Here is a 25880-nt window from a genome sequence, read left to right on the forward strand (position 1 = left end):
AGAGTGGAGGTCTGGCCTCAGGACGGTCAGGCGTCGTCGCGATACACGTCGGGGTAAGCCTCGTGGAGAGCGGACAGGCACGGATATGTGCTCGTCTGTAGGAGCCTAAGCGAAACGGCTTGCGTCCTATTCAACTTGGGGTGAGGGGGTGGAAAGACCCTTCTGGACATGTAGAAATATTTAATAGTTTCGTTGTGAGTAGCGGGAGCGTCCCTGTGACCGTAGAGAGGAGGGGAGTCAGTGCTCCTTATAGAGGAAGCGCGGTCGGTGAGGTCACGTGCAGCCTCGTGGGCAGACTCATTGAGGTTCGGGGGAGCACCCTCGACCGATCCTACGGGAGCGGGAAACGTTTGTGAGAGCATGTGGACTCGAGCCGCTAAGAAGACGAACAGCTTCCTTGGCGATGCAACCCTTTTGAAAAGCCCTAACTGCCGTTTTGGAATCACTATAGATTTCGGACCCACGACCGTCTAGGAGGGCGAGGGCGATGGCGACTTGCTCGGCGACTCCGGGGTCTGAAGTGCGAATCGAAGCGCTATTGGAAACGTTTCCGCTCGAGTCGACCACAGCGACGGCAAAGGTCTTCCCGTCACTGTACCCCGCCGCGTCGACGAAGCTTGCGCTAATGTCGTGTCGCTTGATCATCTGTTTGAGGATGGCTGCTGCTCCTTGCGTCTGCCCTCGTTGTGGACGGGATGGACGTTTCGGGGCACAGGGGCCACTACGAACTTGTCTCGAATGCACCTAGGGATCGGGGTACTGTCCATCGAGAATTCCGCAGGGTGGTAACCCAGCTCTTCGAGGATGCGTTTACCTGCCGCTGTGGTGGCCAGGCGACTGAGTTGCGTGTGTTCTTGGGCTTCGGCAATCTCCTCGGCGGTGTTATGTACCCCCAGCTTCAAGAGATCCTCGGTATGGGTCCTGATGGGTAGCCCAAGAGCCCTCTTGACTATTTTGCGGATAAGAACGTTGAGCTTGTCTCGCTCCGCTCTGAGCCAGTTGTGCATAGAAATCGTGTACGTGAAGTGGCAGAGTACGAAGGCATTGATCAGCCTGAGCAGATTGCTTTCCTTCATGCCTCGATGCCGGTTTGCGATTCTGCGAACGAGGCGGAAAGCGTTGTCCGTCTTTGCGATAATCTTGCGGAGAACAGTTCCGTTTCCGCCGTTGCATTCGACAAACACGCCCAGGACCCGAATAACGTCGACCCTGGGTATCAACCACCCCCCCCCCCCGTCACAAGTGCGAAGTCTGATGCTGCTTTCAGAGACTGCTTCGAATTTTTGGGTCTGCCTCCCTTCTCTTTTCTGTAAAGTAGCAGCTCCGACTTGGCGGGGGAGCATCGAAGTCCGGTGGGGCGGAGATACTCCTCGATCACGTCAATCGCCTCCTGCATGGCTTCTTCGACTCTGCCATCGCAGCCGCGGGAGCACCATATGTTGATGTCATCGGCGTAAATGGCGTGCTTGACGTCCTCGACGCGCGCCAACCTGTCGGAAAGACCAATCATACAGATGTTAAACAATGTTGGGGAGATGACGACGCCCTGAGGCGTGCACACATCTTCGGAGCGGAAGTCTCCAATGCGAAGATTGGCCTTCCTGTCAGTTAGAAAGGGCTGACGTAGTTGTGGAATCGGGAACCGAGACCCAGGTCTGAAATGGTCTTGAGGATGAAGCTGTGGAGCACGTTGTCGAAAGCTTTCTCGAGGTCCAGACCGAGCAGAGCCTTGACATCTCTGGAATGGCCATCCACAATCTGATGCTTGATTAGTGTCATGGCATCCTGCGTTGAGAGTCCGGCGCGGAAGCCGATCATGTTGTACGTGTAAACCTCGTTGTCTTCGAGGTACCCGTTAAGCCTGTTGAGGACGACGCGCTCCATGACCTTGCCGACGCAGGAGGTCAGAGAAATCGGCCTCAAGTTTTCGATGTTCGGGGCCTTGCCGGGCTTGGGAATGAGCACCGTGCAGGCAGTCTTCCATTCTGCAGGTACAATGCCGCTCTTCCAGGACTCGTTTATCTTGTCGGTCAGAAAGACAATCGACGTGTCTTCGAGGTTTCTCAACATTCTGTTGGTGACTCCGTCCGGACCCGGCGCAGACTTGCGGTTGAGCGCGAAGATGGCCTGTCTGACCTCGGCAATGGAGAAGTCTTCATCCAGCTTGGGGCGTGCAGGGCCTCGGTAGTCCGGGAGTTGGGTCGATGGATCTACGTCTCGACGGACAGGCAGGTACTTCTGTATGAGTTTTGCGACAAGTTCATCGACCGTGTTAGACCTGGTGGCTTCGTGAAGGGCCCCCCGGGCCAACGTATGCCTTTGATTTGACTTCGAGCCGCTTTCATCGAGAAGGTGCTTCAGCATACCCCAGGATTTGCCGTTGCGCATCTGTCCGTCGATGGATTCGCAGAGCTCGTCCCACTGCTGCTGGCATAGCGCCTTGCAGTGGTCTTCGATGACCTTGTTGAGCTCCGAAATCTTCTTTCGGAGTCTGCGATTGAGCCTTTGACCCTTCCATCGGCGGAGCATGGCGGTTTTGGCCTCGGCCAGGTGGGCGAGTCCGCTGTCCATCCGCTCGACGTCGAGATCTGTTTCCACTTTCTTGGTGGCCGCGGAAGCGTCGTTCCGGATGCCTTCACTATTCTTCAAGAGTGGCGGGTGCCCTGGCTCTCCCGTGTTCGTCACGAATCTTGCGAAAATGGTCCCAATCGATGAACGTGAATTCCCTGACCCTACTCCGAGACACCTTGAAGTTGGTCTCGAGAATGTAGTGGTCACTGCCGAACTCCATGGCGATGTTCTCACAACCCACCTCCTCGACGTTTCTCACGAAGGCGAGGTCGGGTGTCGAGTCCCGGGTGATGGAGTTGCCAATGCGCGTAGGAAAATTCTTGTCAGTGACTAGAGTGAGGTCCATCTCGTTGGCGTCTTGCCACAGGTTTCGCCCCTTGGTAGTGTCGTAGACGTAACCCCAGACGCCATATGGTGCGGTGAAGTCTCCGACGACGACGAAGGGTCGAGGTCCGGCCAAGTCGGTCGCCTTCTTGAGAATGGTCTTGAACTGCTGGCGCGAGTCTCTCGGGTTGCTATATACATTGAGGACGAACACGCTGTTTCTGCGCTGATTCCGCTGCGGAACGTCGAGCAGGATCTCAACCATGACATATTCGATTCTACTCCTTGCCAGCTTGAGGTCGTGGGTGATATGAGTTAGCCGTTTATCGATCAAGGTGCAAATCCCTCGCCCCCCGGGCTGGCCCGACACGGCCCTGTATCCCTGAAGCGAGGCGGCGGAGATTTATGTTTCCTGGAGAGCAATGACCTGAGGTTTCGCAGAGAAAGACCTGAAAAACTGCTGCAGAGGGGCTTTTTTGTTAGAATACCCTCTGCAGTTCCATTGCCAAATGCGAAAACTTTCTTTGAATCTATCCATTATGGTTGACCTGACGGACTACCACCTAACGGGGCAGTTAGGCCTGCGCAAAGAATGGGTCCTCCTGTCGCCGCGCTGCTGGGATAATGAAATATAGCTTCCTTTAGTATGGCGGGAACGGTTAGCGGTTGTACGACGGAGGCGGATGAAGCCATTCGCGCCTCAATGGCGTCGATGCGATCTGCGAGAGCTCCGAGGCCCCTGTTGGGGTCCCCGAGCGCAACCTGAATTTGGCGAACGTTATCACTGAGGCAAGCGACGCTAGCGGTGACCTGTTTGAGGCCATCTGCCAGCCCAATGAGACTTTGCTTAATCTCGCTGACTTCTGCAGACAGCGCTCCCGATTCACATGTTTGTTTGAGTACTGCCCTGCGTTTGGAGGACGTCGCAGTACCGTCTACCGGAGCTGGGATTGGAGTCTCGGTGGCCATGACTGATGCACCGTTACCCGACACATTCGAAACGAGTTTCCTAATCTCTGCCATTTCGCTAACTCGTGTCTTGATCGTGTTCTTGAGGTCGTCGTTTTCTTTGCGTAAGGGAATGACTTCCGCGTCTCTAGCTTGCTCTGTGGGCGGGTTGCTACGAGATGTCGGAGCAGCCTGGGTATTGGCGCCGGGCTTGCGTCGTACCAGATCGGCCCAAAGAAGGGCCGGCTGCTTTCCGCAACGTGTGGAGGCGGGCTGAGGCCCGGATGCCGGCTGGGTTCTGGAACCCGGGAGGCCCCTGGAAGCGGATCTGGACCTGGATCTGGATCGCAACAGAGATCCTGACCTCGACCTGGCCCTGGAGACGGAGTGGCTCCTGGTGCGACCGCTGGAGCGGCCACGAGACCTGGATCTGCCCCTGGACCGGGAGGCGCGTTTACATTCGTTCGCCTGTGCAGCCGGTCGACTGCAGCGCCGCCCCCGCGGCACCAAAGGGGACTATATATCTAGGTAACTTTTCGCCCTAGGGGAGTCTAGGTCCCTAGTTGTTGTGTAAAAAACGCGCCTAGCTCCTGAAACGCCCTAGTCCCCATGCGCGCGCCACGGGGCCCATAGAAATATGCGCTAGCGCAGGGTTTGTGCCAACTCGCCGGAGCAACAGGGTGGGAGTTTCATTGCGCGTGCACGCAAGCAGCGCGACCACGAACGAAGCGATACCAAGGTGGAACAGCGGATTTTACGGCAATCGAAGCTGTGTGTGTGTGTGTGGATGGGTGGTGTGTATAGCACGACCACGAACGAAGGTGGAATATCGCGTTTTGGCGTTTGGTGTGCGCAGAGCAGTCGAGTTGCGTGTGTGACGCGTTTGTTCGCGCAAATAGCACGACCACGAACGAAGCGATGCAAGGTGGAACAGCGCGTGTTGGACAATCGAGTTGTGTGTGTGTGCGTGCGTGCGTGTGTGTCACGCGTTTGTGATGCGCAAAGAGCACGACGACGATCTCGTCTTCTAAAACTGCGCCAGAGCAAACCGATTGTTGAGTACTACATACGTACTGCGCGGGCGTTAAAACTAGAGAAACACGGGATTGCGACGCGACCAGCCGCAGTGTATAGGACTGTACGTACGTACGTACGTTTTTGTAATGTGGTCAATCTTAAAAGGACGATGGCATTTCTGCACCGGCGGAGAAGTGGGAAATCGTGATTAAATTTGGCCGATCATTGTCAAAAGCAAAGGCTTACCCTTAATTAGGGGTTATCCCCTACCTTCTACTGAAACTGCAGCCTCCAGTAGTCTTCATGCACTTTTGTAGTCCTGACACCATACGACGATACCCTCTGACGTGGGGCCCAGACTACTGGAGAGCTGGTTGATCAAGCTTGCACTTAACCTTTTGTTCTTTGATTATGCTACAGTGCTAGAGCGTAGTTTCTTGCTATTAGTAAACAGGCAAGACAACAAAGCATTGCTACTCTACTCCTGTTGTGGCTCTTCAGTCAATGACACTAGAGGGGAAAGGAATCGAGATCCAAGCCAAGTGGCAAATTGTGTTTAGTCAGTCTTAAACACCCTTAACTCAATGTTTTAAATGCCTGTGTGGTTGATACCTTGTCTAGTGGAACTTCTTGCCATCCCCAAAATGTGCATAGCACCAGAGGTATAGTTTGACAGCTGTAAGCAGTGCAATTAAGGGAGTGCAGTACCTGTATTGCAGCTTTACACCGGCTAAGATATTGAAGCTTGGGAGTATGTTCATATTTCTCATCTATAGTGTGGCAAGGACTTGTAATCCGCCCTCAAGTTCTGCTGGAGCACAAGCTACTGTTGCTCTTTTGTGCAGCTAGTGTCAGCAGACAAGCTTGCAGTATTGCTAGGTAGAAAAGCACTTAGGCTTCACGACTATCCAAGTCATAAATGAATAAGTGCATGGCTAGAAGTTGTAAATTGCAAGAAACAGTTCAAATGCCATTGAGCATAGTTGCGCTATTGCAATGTATCCTTCGGAGCATTGTACGAGCCATGGTAGTTCCCACATTGTGTTGAAGTGCCACACCAGTGACATATGATAATGATGCTAGCGTGATCCAGTGTGGCTGTACTTTAATGTATAAAAACTTTTCATGTGTTTTAGATTATATTTAGTGCAATATCTGAAAGTTTATGCGCAGAAGATGATAGCTGACCTTACAGCCATGTTTTTTATACAGTCCTTCACTTTCCATCAACTTCAGCAAATCATTGAAGCCCCAAAATAACACATTTAATATTGGTACTCAGATTGAACAGTTTCAGTTCTATGTCTATGTTTCAGAGAACTGGACCAAACTTGAAGAATGAAAATTTAGCTACCTATTGATGCTGTAGCTTTAGGCTCTGCAGGAACCATTTATCTGCAGCACCCAACTTATCCCGTATTTGACGGATCATGATAGATGTGTGAAGAAGCAAGAGTGTTATGCAGAACAGTTTTCAAGAGGTAATGAACCTCTCCCATATAATTCATAAATAACTGGAAGGTTTCTCCTAAGGAAATGTTCGTGCTCTGCACTGTAACATTCACAAGTACCTCCCTAAGATAAGGTGATAAAGAGAGCTGGTTTTATGAATCTGTTGTATTTCCGCAATTTTGACATGGCATAAGTGAGGCCCAAGGCATAAATGGTACTGCGTGCTGCACTTATTGTACAGGTCAATAGTAGCCAATCAATAGCCATTTTATTGAAGATGCAAACTGGATCATATCCTAGGGCCAATTCACTGTCAATGAAAACTGTTATACTGCCTTCCTGCACTGTTTATTGATCATGGACTTCTTTTTGAAGTGCGATTGAAGTCCCTCAATATCTTAAACTATGAATTGCAACTGGGAGAATGTGTCCATTCATTAGGACCACACTTTTTGTGTTTAGCTCTCATCATTGTAAACAGCTTCATAATGAGAGGAACCTCAGACGAAATGCTTTTTTTCCTGGCATCCTTCTTCTGCCTTCTTTGTAAGCACAAACTATGGACATGTAAACAAGGTAATCTTGCATTTACCCTGCCTACAAGTGCCTCTTTTGACATTCATGCCTGTATTGCCTTTTCAGTGCCACTGAACCACTGAACAGTAATGACGAAAGCATTGTGCGGAAATATGCAAGGTGATCAGGAAATGTAAAATGAGTCATACCCCCGATTGTAGCAAACTGTTGCAGAGAAAACCCATGCACGTTTCTCGGAAAGTCTTCACAAACCTATCACATGCTTCAGACTGCTCCTGTGATTCAGATGTCTGCGATAACACGTAAAAGTAGGTTCTCACGGGCACATCTATTCTCTAATTCATGAAGTCTTCATTCCAGAGAGCCTCACCATGCCGCAACACGAACCCCCGTATTCATAAATGCATCTTAACTTGAAGCCCATGCTTGACTCGATTTAAATGACGCCTGTCATGAACACACCAAAAGAAACGCAATGAGCATTTTGGGCGCGTTCACACCATGCGTCATTTATATCAAGTCAAGCATGAGCTTCAATATGTATTGCTGAATACGGCGGTAAGACTTGATAAAGTTTGCTATTATTTATTTGTCCAATGTTTCAGTTTTCTCATCAAGAATATCTAGCTTTTTCTGAATGCTACCAATTTTTGCTTCATTCTCCTTTTCACCACATGTGCTTCATGGCAATCTCTTTCTCCTTTCCCATGCTGTTGGCCAACGTGCAAGTGTTGTCTATGCACTAGACAGTTACGATGTGGTCAGCAGGCTTTGAATTTCTCTCTTTGCTTTTGTGATCAAGTCTGCCTGACCATTAGATTACTGTATACAATGAAAACAAAGCCTTTTTTTTCATGAAATGGGCAAGCACTTGCATCTCTTGCAAAGGATCTTTCAGTAAAGTTTTTCGTTCCTGCAATCACACTGAACATGCACGTCCATCATAATTTTTATGTATCTAAAACGCACCGCCAGAAAGAGTAACAAAAAGCAGCTATATTTTCAGATAGCACTTGTGGCTAAGAAAGCAACCCAAGACCAATTATGGATGGTCTCCATTTTTTTTTTCAACATGTAAGGAGCATTGTGCACACACCTCTCAAGCATAAAGGCAGCACGTATGAGCCATGATGCCTCAATAGCTCCCATGTCTGATCACCCAAAAGAAGGCAGGCCAAACATAAAATTTGTTTTTTTGGAAATTCCGTTTATTATAGCTAAAATTTTATCTTGAAAACACAAAAAGTAGTCTTTATTTCAAGACCGTGCAACCTCTGGCTGTATATTGCAGAGCATGAAAACATGAAAATATACTAAATTGAAATAGCAACAGCAAAGAAACACTGGCTTCCATCTTCTGCAATGCAGAAGAGAGTGACACTGTACACGGTAATCCAAAGTATGGACCCAACTTGGTCGTAGCATACATGCTCTGTGCTGATGTAACTTTAATTAGAACTGAAGTGTGGCATCCACTACTCGCCTGTGTCATCAAAGGCCATTTCATGTTGCCACACATTCTTTATCTGCTACCTGAAAAGATTACATTACACCATGAAGATGACAAAGCTCACATGCATTAAAGGAAAATTGGTTGGCTATCTTGTCTCCCACACAACTTCGCCAAATACATGCAATTAGTGTAAGTATGCTAGTTCCTTGCACTGTTTCCCATAACATCTTTGTTGAAGGTACTGGGTAACAATATCTCAATCACTTCACAAACTGTGGAGATTATTGTTAATTTTTAAAGCAAACAGCTTTATTTGCCTCTTGACAGCACATGGCATAATTTGTTTAATGTAAAAGGTTGAAGCAATTCATCGGCATGTGCTTCACAATGTGCCTTGCAAAGATTCCTCATTAACAAATATACTGTTTCGAGAGTTTTCATTTCAGTTTGCTGACACAATGACAAGAGACAGGAGGGAAGCTATGAAGCTGCTTGTCTCTCCACACCAAAAGCCGGCACCTATAGACTCTGCTAAAGATGTACTTCTCAAAATCTGGCTACTCCTTGACCAATCCGTGCAAAAATGTTAAATACGTGAGTCAGAAGTTATGTCAATCAGGCTGCTGCCACTCAAAGGGCAAAGCTCCTTGAAACAGCAAAGCCCAAAAAACAAGGAAATAAGAGCATGTGCGAACGTTTCATGCTTTATAATGTAGAATAAAGATTTCACCAACGCCAGGAATGACACGCATTAGTGCCAGCGGGAACATCGTCTTGAGAATGGCTCCTTGATTTGGATTACATATTTCAACTAACAATTCTGCTGTATTGATTTACAGGTTGTATTTATGAAATCAGCAGCAATTCTGCTCGTACAGTTTGACAAATATGCCAAAATTGATGCATGGTTCTTTCACACAAGAATTTGAAGGACAAATTCTAGGAAGCGTTACAAAGGCAGAAACAGTGTTCGAAGGTGTCAGAATGAGGGCCATGAAATGAGGTCCTTGACTAACCGAACAGTGCCGCTGCTGCAGACATTTTAAGCATGAAATGCTTTTAGCTCCTGTTGTCAGCCACCTTCAATGAACCAAAAACCAGAGCCATTATCCTGGCACTCAAACCAGCTCATCCGGGCAAACAGTCAAGACTGCAATACATATGCTAGTTACTTCCCAAACATGTTAAAAAATATTGCTTTTGAGTTCTAAATATTTGCTCACAATATCACTCAAGCTGTAACTTCTAGTATGCTGAAGTTTTATTTGTCACTTCTAATAGCAACGTTCAGAGGCAGATACAAGGCACTGTACACTTCTCATTTTTTGGCACTGAGACACAGTTGCTTGTGCTCTTTTCAATGCCAGCAGTCCGCGAGGTCCACGGCGCATATGGTGGACCTAGACGAGACTTGCAATGGGGTTCTGTCTTTGACAGGGAACTTGCTTCCATATGGACCAGTGTACAGTTGCGTGATGCGGGGGGGTGGGGTGTGCCATTGCGAATGTGCGCTACACCCATTTTAAGATTGTGGCTAGTAACATCTACAATCAATCTGCTTTGTCGGCAGCCATTTCATGCTTACATCTATTCTCGATTACAGGAGAGCCAGTATTTTTTATTGTCACCAGAACAGCCTGAAAATGCTCATACAAAATTCTCCAAAGAGTGCAAGCGCTTCCGAGCTTTTTTAGTCTGTACATTCCAGCTATCTGAAATGAATCCAAGAAAGTAGTGGATGTTAAGGATATGATCATAGAGCTATGGCATATTACTTCGAGGTAGATGAGGTGGTACACGAAGATGTCCTGTGTATTCTATTTCAGTGATAACATCATAGTGAACTGTTGGATAGGAGAGATGCCGCGCTAGTGCGGCCAGCATCAAGTGCAATCAAAACGTGGCTTTGCTGTTGTTCAAAGCAGATATTGCATTCACCCTACAGCAGAAAGGAAACGAAGCAACACCTTCAAGAAGGCAGTCCCCAAACAGCGAAAAAAAAAAAAGGTTGGAGGACACTTAAGCTGCGCCTTTAAGAGTGGAACACGATAGCATTAAAAGATCCCTGGCTGCTTCTCACGCTTCCGGGCAACTGCAGCTTATGCTTCTGTAATGTTTCCCTTGAAATGCTGGTGGCAAACGCTATGCGCGAAGGCGAGCTTTCTGGGGCATGCCACTCCTAAGACATACCTGAAATGGCAGCTGGAAAAGGGGTTTGTGTTTGAGTTTCCGCGCAACAGAATGATGTTTTCTCGCATATTCAAATTACAATCCAACGCTATCATGTCTCAAAGTTGTGTGCAAGCCATACTTTATGAAATTTTGACACATTATACTTTGAGAATTTTAATTAGTTCAGTAACGCCTATATGCCACGTGGAGGGCCTGCACGAATCGGGATGCATGGTTCGGGATAAATTTTCTCATATGGAAAAAGTCGCCAACACCACTGCTGGATTTTCAGCGACACGGGGCCCTGAACGCTATGGCTGTTAATACCATTGTGAATCAGTTCCAGGCCAACAGCACATGTGCCATGGACAAAAAAAAATAAATAAAAGTAGATGCACGTGGGCACTTCCCAAAATGTTTTTACAAGAAAGGCAGAGGAAAAACCTTCGCTGCTAAGGCATCAGATGAGTAATGTGTAAAACATGCAATATAAAGCTTAATTTTACACCCGACAACGATTACATTGTAACGTAGATGGGAGACAAGAGTCTTGCAAGATATACGCTTCTCTTTAATGGCGGGCCAGAACAAGAGCGTGCAGCTTACGCACTTCATCGTCTTTAGTGGCACCGACCTTTGCGTGCGCCGTCCTGCGGTGCGGGAGCCCCACATCTTTGTGTCAATTGCCTCCCATGAGAAGAGCGACCGTCTCGGTTCAAAAAGCTCTTTCAGCTACATAAGAAATGGAGCTCCTCAGGTGCATCTCAGCATTCAGGTATGCGTATAGTAGGGTTTCATGCGCACTACACGAACAACTTCAGCGGGAGGACGACGACGTAGTGAACTGGGCTCAGAACTGCAGGGGACCACTTCGTAGGTCACGTCACTGAGGCGGCGTGTAACCTTGTAGGGACCAAAATACTAGCGGATCAACTTTTCTGAGAGTCCATGGTGGCGGACGGGCGTCCAGACCCACACGCAGCCGCCGGTATTGTAATGGATGTCGCAACGACCCTGGTTGTATCGAAGGGTGGCGGTATGCTGTTGGCTCCGGATACGATGCCGAGCAAGCTGGCGTGCCTCTTCGGCTCTTTGTACGAACTCTTCTGCGTGTTCGCTGGTCGGGCTATTATCAGCCATAGGTAGCATGGCGTCAAGTGTTGACCTGACGTGGCGCCTACACAAGTTCGAACAGCGTAAGCTATGTAGTCTCCTGTACAGCAGCGTTATACCCGAAAGTCACATAGGGCAAGATCGCGTCCCACGTCTTGTGCTCTACGTCGACATACGTGGAGAGCATATCAGCCAGTGTTCTGTTCAGACGTTCCATTAATCCATTGGTTTGAGGGTGATATGCAGTGTTCTTGCGGTGAAAGCTATGCGTCAGCTGGAGAACATCCTGCATAAGTTCCGCTGTAAATGCTGTAACGCGGTCAGTGATGAGAACAGATGGTGCACCATGTCGTAGGACGATGCGGCGTACAAAGAACTTGGCCGCTTCATATAAATTTACTTGCGAAATAGCTTCGGTTTCGGCGTACCGGGTTAAGTAGTCGGTAGCGACGACTATCCATCTGTTGCGCGAAGAGGTCACTGGGAATGACCCAAGTAGATCCATTCCTATTTGTTGGAACGGTGCTTGAGGAAGGTCCACAGGATGGAGAAAGCCAGTCGGTTTAACTGGTGCTTTCTTGCGGCACTGACAATCATGGCAGGTCTTCATGTACCGTTGCACAGAAGAATATGGCCGGGGCCAGTAATATTTCTGTCGTATCCTTGCCTAAAGTCTTGGCGAATCCCAGGTGTCCCGCGCATGGCTCATGATGGCAGGCTCGCAAAATGTTGTGGCGTAGCGCCGACGGCACGACAAGGAGGTACGTATTGGGGCCGCTTCCGCAGTTTTTCCTGTAAAGGACGTTGTTGTGCAAGTAGTATGATGATAAGCCGCACATGAGCAAGCAGGGTAAAACACCTTCAACTCCTTGGAGGTGTTTGATCCACGGCAGCAGCTCAGCGTCAGCGTGCTGGTGCTCAACCATCTTTATGGCGTCGATAACGGCGACAAATGGCATGTCATGGTCAGGGTCCAATGAAGTCGTAGGGAGTGGTGCACGTGACAAACAGTCGGCGTCACTGTGCTTCCTGCCAGATCGGTAGACAACTGTAATATCATATTCTTGTAAGTGAGGGCTCCAATGGGCTAGTTTGCCTGAAGGATCCTTGAGGTTGGCAAGCCAGCACAGGGCGTGGTTGATCGCTCACAGCGTTAAAGGGTCTACCGTACAAGTAGGGTCGGAATTTACCAATTGCCCACACAACCGTTAAGCATTCTTTTTCAGTGGTTGAGTAGTTTTTCTCAGACTTGGTGAGACTGCGGCTTGCATAAGCAACGGGTCGTTCCGCACCAGCTTGCCACTGCACAAGCACCGAGACTCTCATTGCTGGCATCAGTATGGATTTCAGTGTCAGCGTCTTCGTTGAAATGAGCAAGTATCGGGGCCTCTTGCAAACGCTTGCGCATTTCATTGAACGATTGCTGCTGCTCGTCTGCCCAAATGAAAGGCGCATCATCGCATGTAAGCCCTGTTAGAGGCTCAGCAATTCTCGAGAAGCCCTTGACGAAGCGCCCATAATATGCGCACAAACTAAGGAAGCGTTGGACAGCCTTCTTGTCTGTGAGTGGTGAAAACTCAGCGACGGCAGCTAACTTGTCGGGGTCTGGTCGGACGCCTTGAGGACCAACGACATGGCCAAAAAATTTGAGCTCTTGGAACCCGAAGTAGCGTTTTTCAGGCTTGATGGTGAGGCTGGCAGTATGGATCGCAGGACACCCTCGAGTCATGCGAGATGTTCGTCAAACGTGCTCGAGAACACAACGACATTGTTTAAGTATACGACGCAGGTTTGCCATTTGAGTTCAGCAAGCACGGTATCCATCGTCCGCTGAAAGGTGGCAGGTGCGGAACAGAGACCGAAGGGGAGAATTTTGAACTCATACAGCCTATCAGGTGTCACAAATGCTGTTTTTTCACGATCCTGTTCATCAACTTCGATTAGCCAATATCCTGATTTAAGATCCAACAAAGAAAGAAGCTTGGCATGTTGTAGACGATCCGATGCGTCGTCGATGCGTGGCAATGAATAAACATCACGCTTGGTGACACGGTTCAACTTTCTGTAATCTTCACAGAAGCATAGTGTGTTGTCTTTCTTTCTAACACTACAGGGGAGGCCCACGGGCTGGTGGATGGCTGGATCACGTCGTCTTGGAGCATCTCTGTAAGGATGCTGACGGACAGGACATGCAGACTCGTCCGTAATAATGCGGTGTTTTGTGATACACTTGCGCCGCACTTTGGATGACGTTGAAAAACAGTCTACAAATTCATTCGCGAGACTCAGTAGACGGTCTTTCTGATGGTCTGGCAGAGCGACGTTAACGTGAATCCGTTCTTTTAGGCTGGGGAACCCAGACTGCTGAGACGATGCGGTTTCCAATGTGGCAATGTCAGTAACGTTAGTGATTTCGTGAAGAAATGAGCTCAGTTCGGCCATGTTGTTCCTCGCGGTACACGCCGATAATCGTTGCTAAAGTTTGTTAGCAAAATGACTGAACATTTGTTTTGCACCTGAAGAAGCCCTCTGGCTATACAAATGTGGCGCTCAAGAAGCAGGGGCATGTTTGCCTCAGCAATTCCTTCGGCGGCGTCCTCCATGTCGCATTGGACAAGGGTAAGCATGCTGCTCTTGGGTCGCAACGTGATGTGATCGTCAGTTACGCGAAGCGCGATGTCACGGTCGTTGTCATTACTGTTCGCTATGGCTTGCGTAGTAGTGAAGCTGACTCTAGACTCTTGCAGGTCGATGATGGACCGTTCGCCTGAAGGAAATCCATGCCGAGTATAAGGTCCTTTGAACATTCAGGAAGATTGACGAAGTCGCCGATGTACGTGAAGCCCCGAATGTTGACTCGTGCCGTGCACCGGCCCATTGGAGTTATGAGATGACCTCCTGCAGTACGAATCTGAGTTTCGGTCCATTGCGTCGAAACTTTGTTCAGTATACGCGCGAGATTCTGGCTCATAACAGACGTGTCCGCACCCGTTTCGATTAACGCCATGACCTCGTGGTCATCTGTGGTAACTGGTACGGAACTACACTGCTTTCTTTGCGTCTCAATTACGTCATATCGCGGTCCTTGCAGTGGAGGATCTTCAGCGTTCGCAACATCAGCGGCCTCTTCCTCCGCAGGTCGTTGGACTCGGTTTTCCCGGGAGGCTGGGCTGAGTGAGCGACATCTCGTTGCTCTCAGCTTGAATAGGGGGCTGGAAGACCTGTTTCGGGCGGGTGACGGTGACCGGGGTTCACAGAATCGTGGGGAAAAGCAAACGAGGTATGCGTCAATCTCCAGGGCGCATTCACCATTGCACGGGCACGACGCATTCAGTGAAAATTCACGGAGCCCAGCCCAGTCGGTAGGGACACGCCCTGTAGAGGTGATCGGCTTCACCGCAATGAAAACACAAGGGCCTCCGGTCTGCGGAGCGCCATACGTCGCTCTTGTGGGGTGGGTGTGTTTCAGCCATGAATGGCGTGTAACGAGGCGAGTGTCTTGTTCAACGGCGCGCACACCAAGAAGGTCCAGGACGTCGCTCACATCGCGAAAAATCGGGGACAACGAACTTCGTGCAGCTTCTGTATACGACATGCGAGGTTGTGGCTGCCGTATCTTGTGCTGTGGTGTCTTGCTTCGCTCTGGGACTTGGACTGCCTGCCTGATTTCCTCCCGGACGACCTCAGACAGAGCAGGTCGCTGTACCGATGCTGGAGCCACCTGAAGCTTTCGAAGCTCCTCTCGAACGATAAGCCTAAGGAGCTCCCACAAGGGATTAATATTGTCCAGGGATATAGCGAGAGAATCACGCGATAGGGTCGACACGTCGCGGTTCTGCCTTGTTCGCTGCTGCAGTGCCTTTTCCATCGATACGGCTTAAAAAACTCTGCAACAATATTTGGTGGGTTGCGTATTAGGGCACCGAATAACTCTTGCTCGACACTGCGTATCAAATTCCTTAGCTTCTTTTCTTCTGGCATGGACGGATCTGCGCGTCGGAAAAGTCGGCACATACCTTTGAGAAACATTGCGACGCTTTCGTTCGGCCTCTGTACTCTCGCCTGCATTGCAGATTCAGCTCGCTCCTTGCGATCGAAGCTGGCGTATGTGCTGATTAGCTGCCGTCGGAATTCGTCCCATGTCGATAGGGCCCTGCCTCACGGTTCTCAAACCAGGTCCGTGCATAGTCCTCGAGGGCAAAGTAGGTGTTGCGTAGTTTGCGCTCTGTAGTCCAGACGTTGAATTCTGCGACACGCTCAAAGTGATCGAGCCAGTCCTCTACATCCTCAAAGGTGTCCCCATGGAAGGACGTGGGGATTCGTCGCTGGTTGAGGACGACCTCGGTCGGGGCGGTCGATGAAGAAGGTGGAACCAATGTATTCATCCTTCTGACTTGATTGCGTAGAGGCTCGTGCTCAGGTGGCAGTCCTTGAAGTCGACAGCTTTCCGTACCTGCACGGGAGTCAGCTTGACCAGACTTCGTACTGGGCTTGTAGACGGCGTTCGATCTGCGAGTGGTAGCATGTACCCCACACCTCCGCCGAAAAATGTAACATAGATTGGAGACAGAGTCGTGCAAAATGTATGCTTCTCTTTAATGGTGGGGCAGAACAAGAGTGTGCAGCTTACGCACTTTATTATCTTTCGTGACGCCGACCTTTGCGCGCGCTGTTCTGCAGTGCAGGAGCCCCACACCTTTGTGTCAATATGCACAAATTGCACGCAGAATTGACGTCGACTTGGGGTGAAGGTCGCTTTCCGAGTTCTGCCTGGTGTTGTCTACAGGCAACAAACGCATTGGTGAAGAAGCTTACACAAACATTTTTCGTTGTCCTTCACTGTCTTTAGTCTGTGTATTTTCTACATATCCACCAAACCTAAATCTTTTCCTTAGGGTTTTTCATGTTTCATCCCTAACAGTTAGTGCCCATTACAGTGTTGAAGATGTTTGCATGTTTTTTTCTTCTACGCACAGCACTTAAAGAAGAGCCATCCTGTCAGCCACCTAGGTCTACTCCTTTTGCTCAACTACATTTTTTAGCCCAATGATGAGAAAGACTTCTCTAGCGTACCTGAAGGTCATGAAGAAGTAGAACAGGATTACCGGCTGCGCGAGATATTTGAAGACATACTAATGATTTTTTTTTCAGACAAGATTGAAAACATGTTACAAATTTATTAGCTTTTCTTTACCATTTTTTATAAGGCTATTGAGTAAAACTATCTTCATCCTCAATTACTGACTGAATTCATCTTTGATAGCAGCAACATTCTTGTATCATATAGCGTGTGTTGATGTTGGGCAGTCCTTCCACAATAACAGCCTTTAGGGAGTTTTTATCTATGTGTAGCTGTTCGTTATTCTCCTTCCCAGTAACCCCCACCATACATAGTGGCATGCAGATTGAAGTATTTGGAACTAGGGATACTACATCGAGGTTGATGTGGCTTCAGAAATTTACCACCGGACATTCGCGAGCCATGCCGATGTTGTGGAAGCAAATAAATTATATAGGGTGGTGCCTAATGACATTGTGCCCAAAACGCTTTACTATGTCACCTGGGGCTGCTTGGCTAAGGCCATAATTGGCTTTTGAGGGTTCTCACTCGTATCACCCCCTACCTCCTGGAGGAACTCAACCACTTGAATGGCACCTTGCCACAGGCATCAGTTATTTTTTGTCACAGATGATAATTAGACACGATTGCTTGTCTCACCCTGAAAACAATGTGGTTCGTGACATTTCGAGAAGGTGGTGATCTCCAAGTTACTGTGGTCAGTGTGTAAGGCGACTAGCACAACATAAAGTTCCATCTCGTGCATCAGGCAGAATGCTGCTATTTCCAAATAAATTTGCTAAATAGGTCACAGAGGTGATTGTGAAGCTGAAGTCGAGTGCTTAGACAGATTGAGAATGTTAATGGTTGTGGAGATTCAAAGCCGCATCCTCAAATACTTTGCGCAGCTTGCATGACAATGTTGACACTGGAGCCTGTGTCCTGTGCACTAATATTTCACTGTTTTGTATGGCTGCTTTTATAGAATACGAAAGCCAAACTTCTCCAGGTTTAAGACTGGTTTTACGACAGCTATGACAGAGCCAACTCCTTGGTGCATGCTTATGGTGACGAAGCCATAACTCCACACTTTTATGGATTACACAAAAACTGAACAAGCAAGCCCTATGAGCCAATTCCTGCAGTAGACCATACCCTTCAGATACTACAAGTCACAGCTTGGTGTATGAAAAATTGATGCCCAAATTCAGGGTTTTGGCAAATCCCTCAAAATTACAGAAAGTTCTTGACCACCTTTACAGCACCGTTCCGTTGGTTTCGCTTTAACTGCTCATGCGATTTGGTATCTGGTGTGCCCCAGATCAAACACAATGGTATATGAATGATATTCATCCAGAACTTATATGGGTTGCTTGTCATATGGTAGAGGTTATCAGTTGGTGCTCAACTAAACATGAACACAACGAACTCTGCAGTACATTTGAGGGCACCCACTGTGCAAGAGCTGCCATCCACAAAGAGAAATGTAAGTTTGGCATCACAATAACATCCTACTTGGGGCACATGAACGAAAACAAGCTCAAAGCTGTCACAGACATGCCAAGACCATCCTCCAGAAATACTGCTGCTAATGGGCATGACCACCTATCTAGGTTTATTCGCTCCTAACATGCAAACACTACACCCATTGTCCAGCATGCTGTTTTCAAAGCATGGTTTGTCTGGAACCCACACAGGTTCCAGAATTCTTAAAATGGAAAGAAATACTTTCTTCAGATCCAGTGCTTGGTTGGTGCTCCTCAAAATGAGAGACCAGCTGCTAATCACAGCTGATGCTTTGTGCTGTGGTCTAGTTGCAGTGCTCAGCCAAAAGCAAGACGATGGGCAACATGTTACTAGATACGCCTCAAGATATTTTGCAGAGACAGAATGCCTGGCTATGCCCAGATATAGAAAGAAGTGCTTTCTTTCTTGCAAGCTCGAGATAAATTCTATAAATGGGGCAACAATCTGTTTCCCAATCTATAAAATGAGCACATGATTGATGCATTATGAGGCATAATGTACATCTTAGGCAAAGACTTTCCCGCAGCTGATACACTGTGAAGTTCTCATGTGAAGGAGAATAACAGGCACCACAAGGGCCTACCAAGATTGAAGGCTATGCATGCTGCCTCTCCCCACCTTCTTTACAACAATTGAAGAAAGAACAAGTGCTAGATTAATGCTGCTGCCAACTTTGCATTTTCACTCGAAAGAGCTGGACAAGGTGTTACAAACTCTGAAAGAATTCTGGCTTTACAAGGACAATGTAGTCCAAGACATGTTGATATTTTTGCAATAAAACCATCGCGCCCAAGAAGCTACAGGAGCTTACCCACCCAGCACTTCTCACTTGAAGGCCACTTTGAAATCAAAAAATTCCTATCAAGATGACAAAGTGCTGCATCATAAATACATACAAACAGCAAATGTCTTCAAGTCATGTCGTACATGCTAGCACCACAGGGCTAAGAGAAGGGTGACACTCCTGCAATTGGGATTCCGAGAAAAGCTGTTACAGAAGTTCACTATGGACATATTTTCTATTGGAGGGGTGTGGTGGCTCATCGTCACAAAATACTAGTAAGGGTATCCTGAGCTAGTACTGGCTAGTTTGACAGGACCTGTGGTTGCGACTCAATGCCTCTTTGTTTTCACAAGGCGTGCAATAGTGTAGTGGTCGTGAACCGCAACAAACTGTAGCTTCCAAAAGGGCGCAGCTCGCTGTTTGCAGAATTCATAAGAATTCCAACAAATGGCGTGCAGTCCACGCTACCAACAGCGCAATGATCTCACAGAAGCCACCATAAACTTATCCAAGAACTCCCTTGAGACGTCAGGTGATGCCTACAAGACATACGATTATAGACTGAGCCTTCTGAAAAATAGCTCCTCGCTAGTGCAAAGGCTTAGGACTACACTTCCAGCTACTGCAAACAGCTTCTTTCCACAACTCCCGGACCCGAGGAAAATGAAAGTGCATGAGCAAAAGTGCAAGCAGAAACAGAAAACTTACTCTGATGTTGGGCATGGCATACAAGATCTACCCAATTTGTATCCAGACATTAATGTCCGAGTAGTTGACCTGGAAAATGCAGGCACACTTCAGCAGCCAGGAGATAAGCCCAGGTGATAGTGGATAGACACGGACAAAAAGACCATTCATCTCAAACAGGACACAACGAGTGCCACTGCCTCTGGCTGCATAATCAAGGGTTCGATGAAAGTTCGGCTGGTCAGGCATGGAAACGAAAAAAAAAACGTGATCTAAGAAATAATAGTCACACGACTATTATTTGCCGAGCATGCGCAGGAACATAGTCACAAGATTGACTGGGACAATGCCACTGTTGTTGCCAAAGAAAAGAACATGTCATCCTGGCGGCTGCTAGAATTGCTAATCGTTCAATTGACGCCAGCTACGATGAACCGGACACCAGGGACTATGCCTGCCATTTACACATGTTCATTACGTCACATGCTGGCTACATAAGTGACGACGATTTCCTGTCCTACTCAGTGAACAAGGAACCCGTGTGTAGTTCCAAAACGTCGGGTTATACATCAGACTTGGTCAGTGACCGTGAACCCCCCTTCATGCCTCTGGCTAGGGGAGACGAACACAAGCAGCCACACGACTGTACCGAAGAGGTTCCGTTTTGTAGAGATCCTGGGCATCAACACCATAGAAGTGGACAATGCATAACACCAGCTAAGCAGTAAGCAACATGACCCTTTTTATACAGGGAAGGATGTGCTACAAAGATGCTTGTACTACTGTAACGCTAATGTGCATGCTTGTAGAAAATTATCACAATAAAAAACTCACCTCTTGCCTTGTGCTCAATGTTGAGGCTACCATTCTGAATCACAATTACTTTATCCCACCTAGCTAACAGTTTGTCAAATCTCAACGAGGTTTTAATAAGACTCTTGTCTCAACTACCCGAAACGCCAGTCTGTGTAGTAGTGTTACACAGTGTTGGGTTCAAATCTGCCATAATCATGAATCCGAATGAACTTGCCCACATTTCAGTTATTCTGCAAAACTATTTGGGATCACTTCGTTGCTTCTATATGCACTGCGGCAATCACAGCTGTGAAACACATTTAGGTCGTGCTGAAGATGTCAAAGACCATGCAACATATGTGCTGAAAGGAGCAATGACAACTTACGACATTGACAGATGCCATTCAGATGAGTGTTGCTGTGCCAGTCGAAATTGCTGTTTTGACAATGGCTAAACTTGAGACAGCATACCATGAGGCAAAGTGAAAAGAGAACAAAGGTGCATTTTTCAACTACATCACCTCATTGCTCCAATGCCCATGCATTTGATAATTCATTCATACAATGCGACGGCCTAGGCAAAGCCACGTTTGGATGAACCAATGTCTGCCTTTAAACATCACAAAATTCCATTTTTTCACGCACCAACGAACAATTGGCAGGTTTGAGGATTTACGAGTGTCAAGAAATAGTGAATCTGTCATTCATGTGTTTACACTTTGTCTCATTATCTTCGTATGATCAAGTGTATGCTTGAAAGCGCAGACACTACACTGCTGGCCTGCTAGCTAAACGCACTTTCAAGTGGCAGCTGGTGATAGAAATCTTCGAGCATTTGTCTATAAAAACGCTCGCGTAGATTTCGCGGTATGCTCATGCGCTTTCAGTGCAACGCACTGCGTGACACCTGCCTGTCAGGCCGAGCAGGAGAGCGCCAAGGGACGAAACACCAAATTGTTCATTTGGCACTGTAAATACGTATGTCTCTATTATAGTGTGCCTGTATATACACTTCGACGACGGCAATGATGCCACCGCTTGCAAAGTCGGCCAATTTAAAGAATGTGTCACAGCGTTCGCTTTCCATGTGTACAATCTAACACGGCGAGTCTCTTTTCTCATGCGGAAGCAGCCTTCTGGATCTAAAAACATTGATATCGCGAGCGCAACAGAACAAACGGGCGGTAGTGCGCATGAGGTTAAAATCGTAGTCCGCAAAATATGGGCTATAAATAACGGCTCAAACACGTTAGATGGGTGTCAATTTAAGGCGTGCAGTGCATTTAAAGCGTACTTTTAGCGAGAACTTCAGGCGGCGTGAAAAATGATGCCTAAGCATGCATAAATAACAAAAAAATTATGTACGTCCCAGATGAGTTGAAAGTGGTCGCGAACAGCTACCTTACCTGTCTATGTGAATGACAGGTGCAGCCTCTGAGCTTCTATACGATTCATATTCGGTATTCTATTGGGTACAAGAAAGAGTTATTACGAGGAAATATAAGGAACAGCTGGGGATAACCAAAAAAGCTGAGATGTACCATTGAAGCTCCCATGCTACGCTCATATCCAATTGACAGGAAGCCGCCATGGCACATTTTGACTACCGGAAATAGGTGGCGCTTAGAGCCTTAGAATTAGAGTTACATAAAGAAATGTTGAAACAGTTTTTCGTTTAAAATATTCTACGTGTTGCTTATTTTAATTGCCAGTTTTCGTTTTCATCCCTTGTCTAGAGAATCGCCAACAAAAAGCACAATTTACAAACTGTTGAGAACCGAAACCGACACCAGGGCGACGCACTCTTTGCGGGTAGTTTTATTAACCTTGATCAATGCCTTGATGATAGTGCGCCGAAGCCAGCACATGCGTGCAAAGGCGATGGATGCTACGTTCATGAGAACAATATCTCGACATCGGTCAATGCTGCATAACATAAGCTTGCAGCTGTAGTTTTCACACATTTTTTACACATGGTATGCTTCGGTTCTTTTCGGATTTACTCTCCGACACATTTAAACTGTGCCACTACGCACATGCCAACATTTCGTCACAATTTCTTTAAAGCGGCATTTAGTTCATCGAGTACACCGACAAAACATGCGTGGAAACGCTTTCGAGCACCTGTCTCAGCAATCCCGCCTCCCTCCGCTCCCGCCCCCCCTTTTTTTTTTCCTATACCGCCGCTAATTAATGCACGTATGAGTTAACCTCCACATACAAATCACTCGTGGCGTGTCCCTTCACTCCGAATTAAGTCTGTGCAGTAAACTTACGTACGTACATGTACAGTGCTATACATCGCGGCTAGTCGCGTCGCAATCCCGTGTTTCTCTAGGTTTAACGCCCGTTCAATACCTATGTAGAATCCAACAATCGGTTTGCTCTGGCGCAGTTAGAAGACGATCGTCGTCGTGGTCTTTACACACCACAAACGCGCCACGCACACACACACAACTAGATTGCGCAAAACGCGCTGTTCCACGTTGCATCGCTTCGTTCGTGGTCGTGCTGTTTGCGCGAACGAACGCGTCACACACGCAACTCGATTGCTGTTTGCGCACGCCAAAACGCGATGTTCCATCTTCGTTCGTGGTCGTGCTATTTGCGCATACACATTCGTCACACGCACAACTAAATTGCTCTTTGCACACACCAAGCGCGTCACACACACACAACTTCAATTGCCGTAAAACGCGCCGTTCCACCTTATATCGCTTCGTTCGTGGTCGTGCTGCTTGCGTGCACGCACAATGAACCGCCTACTCTGCTACTCCGGCGAGTTGGCACAAACAATACTACCACTGATACATGCTGATACTACCACATACTATCTGCGCTATGGTATATTTCTATGGGCCCCGCGCGAGCGAGCGCATGGGGACTAGGGCGTTTCAGGAGCTAGGTGCGTTTTTTACACGACACCTAGGGACCTACGCTCCCCTAGGGCGAAAAGTTACCTAGATATATAGTTCCCGTTGGTGCCGCGGGGGCGGCGCTGCAGTCGACCGGCTGCACAGGCGAGCGAATGTAAATGCGCGACCGGGAGCGGCTGCGACCGTATTGGCGGTCAGGCCACAGAACACCTATACAAACTTAGAGAAGGGAAACTGTACCTTCCACAGTGCTACGGAAATAAGCGTAGCGGTGGCGTCGTGAACTAAAGTATGTGACCACGGGTGGCGCTGTACAACAGGAAACGGAAACGGGGTTTTGCACAGTATGGTCGCTTTACCTACTGGGTTCTGGCTAATGCGCATCGATCGTGCTCCCGCCAGTTAGGTTGCTGTGTGGCAAAAGTAGCGCCTACATACGTATGTAGGCGCTACGTTTGCCACACAGCAACCAAACTGGCGGGAGCACGATCAAGGCGCAGCAGAATATATGTAGCGCTGAGTCATATCGAGTTAAGGCACACTCTGAACTGACTTTTAAGGGCATCCCGAGCGGTTTTTCGTTTATTACGCCGCCGTTACCCCGAGTTGTGCCGCCGCGCTCCAGCTGTTGCATTTCGTGTAGGGCTACTGACAGAGTGCGGTTTCCAGGTGGCACGATGGCCTCGACTGGAATAAACGCACACACCAAAGATTGAGTAAGCTTGAAAATATTTTATTTGCATTTTACAAGTACAACAAAAAGCACACATCTACGGATCCACACAAACGCGGTTACATAGTCAAGAACATAGTCAAGAAATGGCTCATTAATAAGGGTAGCACAGACGCACAAGAAAGAAGACCTAAGCTACAAAACGTACAGTCGGCTGCTAAACATAAATTCCCTGTCACCGCGTGTCACTTTTATACAGCATCTTTAGAGCACTACCAGGCCGGGTAATTTGGCGAAAAGAACGCAACAGCTTACGGCCGTCAGCTGCCTCTTCCTTACGGGTGTCATAATTATCCTAATCTCCGCATCAACGTCGTGCAAGTCCGCATACAGGTATCTGTATCTGAACCACATATGTCAGCTTAATACATGTGTAGTGAAATTATGATAACCACTGCGTCTTATCAAACGTATTGGTTTTGCAAATGCGCATTACAGCTGACGGAACGACATACTGTAAGTGAAGCACAAGAGAACAAGGACAAAAGGAGGATGAAACACTTGAAGAAGAAGTGAAGAATTAGTAGGCGTACAGCAAACAAGCGATGACGGAGAACACACAATGATGCATCGAGTGTTCTGTGACATCGGTTTGCGTACTTACGGTGTTATGGAGATCAACGGCATAAAAACGTACCTTCAAGCGTATTCCGTCAACCTCCGCCGCATTCATTATGATAATCAACGCCTAAACAAAATGAGGCACTATTTTTTGCCAAGAGTAGACCTCTTTACAGCAAGTCTGTGTAACGACTCGCAGACGAAACCAGCATGCTTTCGAAAATGTTTTACCGCCGTGGTATTCGAACGCCAACGGCCAGGAAACACATCGATACCAATAGGCTGTCGGCTGTCGGTGGTTAATAAAGTGCAAAAACCTTGACGCTATGACTAAAAAGCAGCCTCAACAATCAAATTGAAAAAAAAATCAACTGCCTATTTGCCTGAGGTAAAAAAACATCCTTAGATACCTCGATTCTTTATGTCAATGGTTTGTGTAAAGTAAAAAAATCAGCATGTTCAGCGCCCCTAGCAGAGAAAGCACCAATTAAAGTATTCGACCAAATTACAGTAGCTCCACTTGCGCGCTTACGCTGAAACGCGCCTCGATTGATTTTTCGCCCTCTGTGGCCATTTGTTGAACTTGAGAGTGTGCGGGGCCTGGTCAGGCGATGCTTGCCGGCCTTGATTCGCGCTTTCCATGGGCGGCAAATGGTCGGCGTTGAGCGCGCGGGAGCGTTGCCCCCGTCTGCGCCTGACGAGATATGGCGTCTGAAATCGTCGCTTGCACTCCTTGGCGGCGGTAAGGTGGTCGCCTCCGCACAGCTTGCATTTGGGAACGCACCTATGCTGAGCGTCGGGGTTTGCTTCTCCGCATCCTCTGCAGATGGCGTCGTTGGGCGAAGGGCAGACGTCAGAGCGGTGCCCCAGTCTCCCGCAGCTGTAACACGCGTCCGTTTGCTTGCGAAATATAGTGCACCTGACGATAGTGCCGCCGTAGGAGACAAAATTTGGCACCCTCGAACAGGACCACCACGGTGCCGGTGTTCTTGATTCTTCTTGCGCCTAGCGCCTTGGGATTTCTCGAGTTGACGTGTTTTTTGTTGATCGCCGCGGGCCCGTCGGTAAGGGAGACGCCTCGGATGACGCCCTTGCACGTGTAGTGGGGGGCGGCCTCGTAAGCGCTCACCTCGAAACGTTGGCCGGCGACGGAGATGCCCTCGATGCCGACGTAGCGTGCAGCGTTGTCCCTGTTTGGTGTGCTGATCACCATTATGTTTTGTTGAAAGTTGGGACACATCGTGTCGGTGTCCCGCGACGCCGAATCGAGC

At 48.1% G+C, this 25880-nt stretch overlaps 1 protein-coding gene and 1 long non-coding RNA gene across 4 annotated transcripts in view; one reads left to right on the forward strand and one right to left on the reverse strand.

Annotated features, from left to right (window-relative positions):
* Positions 1–25880, forward strand: part of LOC142575567 (uncharacterized) — a 365001-nt gene that overhangs the window by 255324 nt on the left and 83797 nt on the right. The gene's annotated exons all lie outside the window — the stretch shown is intronic.
* On the reverse strand, positions 8584–23473 carry LOC142575551 (uncharacterized). Of its 2 annotated transcripts, none has more exons than XR_012826667.1 (3): positions 21846–23473; positions 19666–19734; positions 8584–10014 (listed from the first exon to the last, which is right to left on the reverse strand). It is a non-coding gene; the product is annotated as an uncharacterized LOC142575551 (long non-coding RNA). The 2 variants fall into 2 exon arrangements; XR_012826666.1 differs by having other exon boundaries at positions 19666–19881.

The sequence above is a fragment of the Dermacentor variabilis genome, chromosome 3, assembly GCF_050947875.1.
Source record: "Dermacentor variabilis isolate Ectoservices chromosome 3, ASM5094787v1, whole genome shotgun sequence".
NCBI lineage: Eukaryota > Metazoa > Arthropoda > Arachnida > Ixodida > Ixodidae > Dermacentor > Dermacentor variabilis.